Source organism: Copadichromis virginalis, linkage group LG18 (assembly GCF_057382275.1).
Source record: "Copadichromis virginalis isolate Kocher_CV1m ecotype Utaka linkage group LG18, C_Virginalis_male_GT1.1, whole genome shotgun sequence".
In the NCBI taxonomy this organism is placed as follows: domain Eukaryota; kingdom Metazoa; phylum Chordata; class Actinopteri; order Cichliformes; family Cichlidae; genus Copadichromis; species Copadichromis virginalis.
In genome coordinates, this window is record NC_140635.1 from 10,421,198 (window position 1) to 10,426,243 (window position 5,046).

A 5,046-nucleotide genomic window follows, 5' to 3' on the forward strand; every position below is an offset into this window, starting at 1 on the left:
GGCAGAAGCACCAGAATACAGGTTTGGGTTGAGTCGCTACACCTGTTTCCCTCCGCCCCGCCCACTGACACGCCCACTAGCGCTGCGTTCAGGTGACGCAAGATGAAAATGCAGTGGTAGGGTCGGAAAATTAACCAAAAATATACTTTATGTCAAGCAATTTCACAAGATTAACTTCTTATATCTAACTACACATGTTTAGGGATCAAATTAACAGTTAAACTGTTGATCATTTGATTGTAGTCTGCAATTTTATCAATAAGCTATAAAAGTAACACTAATTAACACCCCCACTCTTCTTGGACAAATCCAACAATGTCCTCTTACAATTACACAAGTAAATAAAATCCTTACTCTGGAGAGTATTTATCAGACTTTGTTTGAAACGACTGTATTAGTGGTGGCTACTTTTATTTATGAATCTATTTTGTCTATCAGCTAAACTTGCATTTTCTTTTTTGTTTGTTTGTTTCTTTTTCCCATTTTGCTAATCACCAAGATCAAGAACCTTTTATATTCAAGATAATAGATCACAAAGAAAAACTAGAACAAAACAAGAGAAGAAAAACAAGATCAAAAAGTAATGGAAAAAAGGGTGAAAGACAGAAAAGAACACGAAGAATAAAACGGTAGTTTTTTATTGTGTGGTTAAAACCCTCACTACTGTGGCTTACCAGTGAAATAAACAGGTGAACTGCACAAACATGGTTTTAAATGACTCGCTTTCATGCTTGTATGAGTGCAGAATAGTTACTTTACTGTTTGTTAGGAAGAATTTTAGATGCTACAAGTTTTTAATGACAGCATCTAAAGGATCTGAAAAGCCGCAAGTAGGATTAGCCATTAAAAAGTATTCATTGTGGGGAGACGGTGAAGATTCAATAGTGCAAGTGTTGTTGATGTTTCTTTGTGTAAACCAGGGGTTTCAAACTCATCTTACACGGTGGGCCACAACATAGTCTTACGTGGGCGGGATGCATACCGCATACGACCAAGTTGTTTTTAGACATAACATACCGGTAATGTGTATGTTATTCTTTAGTAACACATTATGTCATGAATTTTTCTCCTTTCTTACACTGTCTCGTTTGATAGAAAGCATTTATGCCCCCTGTCATCGCTGTTTTCACGTTATCCAAGGCTAGTGGGCTCGATTTAACCCTTTCGGCGGCCTGGTTCTGGCCCCCTTTCTTTAACAATCCTCACATAACCGTGTATGCTTTAATTCCTCCCCTAATGGTCATCTTCCATTTATACCAGCAATTTAAAGTGAAAGGTTTTTTAAAATATATAATTAACCCAGAGACATTCATTTCTTTTCAGAATGTGACCCCAATTCTTCTCTGTGGAAGAAAATGGGTGGATGAAGTTTGTTTTCACAGCATTCATCGAACTGAGTTCCCCAGGAGTACTTGAAGGTAACACCATTATCGATGCCAGTTTGTTCTATTTTTCCAAAATAACCTGAAAGTTTGTGAGGGGTTTTGTTTTTACTTTCAATGGTTTATTTATTGGCTTAAGCTCAGATGGCCTGATCCACAAACCCAGACTGCAAACAGGAAGCTTTAGAATTGCGGACAGTTTCTGACAACACTTCTTCAGCAAGACTTGATACACGGGACCTTTGCTGCACTTTCTAACACTCGATCCACTCAGTCTGAAACATATCAGCTTTGTATTTAAACCGTTTCCTGTTATATTTTTAAATTGCCTTTTAAAGACGCATCTATCATTTTGCAGACTATAAAAAACGTAGCAGTACAAAGGGGGGGGACCCCATATTAAAAGGAAAAAATATGCTCATTGAGCCGTGGGAATCACAAACATAGATGTTTACTTCGTCCTTTGATTCACGAGATAATGCTGGGGGCAGGTATGTTGTAACAGCAGAATGCTTGTGTGACGCTTCAGTGTGAGCAAGTTTGTCCTGTCATTGCGAGGAGCCTCGGGGAAAACTGCACACAGCCGGTAAGTACAGCCTCCTGTGAGTCTGTTTTGAATGCATTTCCAGTTATATTTCCATGTCAAAGGCAGGTGAGACAAATAAAGAGATTTTAAACGTCCTTTGTTGCAGCTGTTACATTTATCTGTGAGATCTAGACACCTAAACAGAACAGTCACATATCAGGATTTTCTGTTGGTGGTATTATCTGGTCTTACCTGCGTCTGCAATCAACAGAGAGGATGTTACAAAAAATGTAACATACTTTTTTTTTTAAATTACAATTATTTCCTAATTTATACTTAAAAAAAATCAAAATCATATTTTTAAATTTTAAAATATGGTTATTGTTGTTATTGACTGTAAAGCACGTTATGGTTTGCGGTATTAGGATGCCAAATTATATTGATTTGTCAGTGTAGTGTGCCAGGTTAGTGTTCCAGCTCTAATTTGGGTACAAAAACATGATTTTTTTTTTAATTCCTAAAAAGTAAGAGTGTAGTTTAACCTTTTTGACAGTTTTCTAAAGTATTTGTGTGACATGTGTTCTAATATTTTTTTAAGGAAGAAAGAAGTTGAGTAGTTTTGTTTCATACACCTACATTTTTACTTAGGTTTTTTGTTCATTTTGTGCATGCTTTTATTTTAGTTAATGTAACTTCTACAGTTTTGTGGCATGCTGGATATCAGCTTTTGGCCCAAAGCTTGATGGCGATCCATTCCTGCTGTAGCATTGCTGGAAGCTGATGACAATTTGTGGGGTCCTGCTTGTCCACCTGCCATTTACATCCTGGCAGTAGATTCTTGATTGGCTTAAGATCAGGGGATAGGATCCAAAGTGTTAATTTGCTGATCTCTGTACAACTTAATTATCACATTTGGTTCTTAATGTGGTGCTTTATCATACAAAAAACTTTCAGGGCCTTTGGAAGAAGTTGGTCTTTGAGGATGTTTTTAGTATCATCAATTAATTTTCTGCTATACAAACTGTGATAAAGATGAATCACTGAAGCTGGGCCTCAGAGATTAGCACAAGTTATTTAAAAAAAGGATCAAAATTGTAAAATACTGACTTTTTGCATAATTTGGATTACTTGTGAAATACCATCATACGTTGAGTTTCTTTGAAACATTTTGAGTTATGAGCAATGCCAATATATAATAGTTGGTTCAGAAATGGAAAGGTGACATCTATTATGAAAAACTAACACAAAGAAATAAGATGTTTCCAAAGTAGGAAAAGGCCAATATTAAAAAATAAAAATCTTTCTGCATCAGTCACTGTGTTACATTTGGTTTTGCAACTAGTCTAAAAACCCTAAAAGTGTTGCCTGACTTTAACCAGTAATCATAAAGTCTTTATTAAGAAAGGAAGAAATGCAGAAACAATTGTTTCATTATTGACAATTTGGTTCCAACTTCTCAGTTCTCGTCATAAACCTCTTTGACGTCATCTGCAAACTGAGCTTCTTTGTGTTTTCACCTGTTAGTCAGATCTTTAAAAATAAAGCCTCTTAAAGACATTAAAAGAAGCTTTTAAGAAACCAGTATTTATAGTCATCAGAATTTTCTGACACAAAGCATCGATCAGCTAGAATTAAACTAAAGCAATGACAGATTAAAGCAATGGGATTATAAAGCTTTTCCTAAAGGTCGGTTAGTGAAGTTAAGCTCTGTTTACACGGCTCGAAGTTCTAGTCCAGACAGCTCAAATAAAAAAAGGGAAGACTTGAACAGAAACCTCAAACTTCTCTTTTCTTTTTAACTTCAGCAAGAGCAGCTGTGAGACACAAAGAGTCACACAGTTTAAACTCATCGACACAGCTTTTATTAGTAAACAGTTAAATTATTTAGTAATTTTATATCTCATGCATGCACACTATAAAGTTCAAGAATACAGGAAGCATTTTTTACAAAGTAAATGTGAAAAATGTGCATATAGGAAGTCTATGCCCCGGCCCGCTACAAGACAACACAACGTATTATACAGTATAAAGCTTCAACAGGTGTAACACTGTGTTTTTGTGAACAGCATCCTCATTGAACCAAATCTGTGTTGTTTTAGACAATGGGCTTTTTGTCCAGTCTGATGGTCTCGTAGGTGTCAGTACTTTGGGTGGTCAGACCCTGCAGGATGCAAGCAGACAGACACACATACTGTGAAGTGGCACAAACTTGATGTGAAAGCTGCTCTAAAACGACACTGTTCATTTCCTGCACCGACTCTTAAGTGTGATTTTGTGACAGCCAGCGAGATGAATAAAAAAGAAAAACATCTACTGTGCAATGTGCTGTCACTTTTCCGTCATGTGCCATTTTAAATATGTTTTTAAGCATTAGAATGAGAAGTCTCACCGCATAGATGCCTCCCCCAGCGGGTTGTTTCTGTGTGAATGGAAATAAAGACATGATCAAGAGTGCGTTCAGGGGCAATTCTTTCAACTAAGTGTTGGACACGTGAAATAACTGGATGCTTCTTCGGGTACTGACTGGCATTTGGCAGTCTTTCTTTTTTTTTTTCATTTACTCTAAGATTTTGAGATACGAGTAATGTGCAAATCTAGACCCTTTTTACAGGAAGTGGGATCTGACACTGTTACTTGGTGCGAAAAAAACACTGATGGAAACTGTGACGACATACATAGAGTATAAATAATATAGGTCGGTGGTCAGCTTGCTTACAGGAAATTATAAAAAAGGGTTGGTGTTTAAGCTGAACTATGATGTTACAGAGAAAAAACAGCTTTGATACGCTAAAAAACCCCTTTTCTATACACACTTGTGTTTAGATTAAATTCCCCATTTCTTTATAATTTTACGCAATAACACAGATTTAATTTTACCTCTGGGTAACTGCCAGATGAGCTGCTGGACGGACGCATCTGTCAAAAAAGAAATAAGAAAGCATGTGATTGGGTGACTCCCATTGTAGTTTATTAATCATGTGAAATGTTGAAGAGGATGTAAAATGATTCTAGATAATTGACTCAAAAGAATGCTCGTACACTATTACAAGGAACCACAAGTTTTAAAAAAGTTATCTAAAGAAATTGGGGAAGTTTTATAAGAGTTGCTATACTTTTTCCAGCCTAACATAAAGAGCA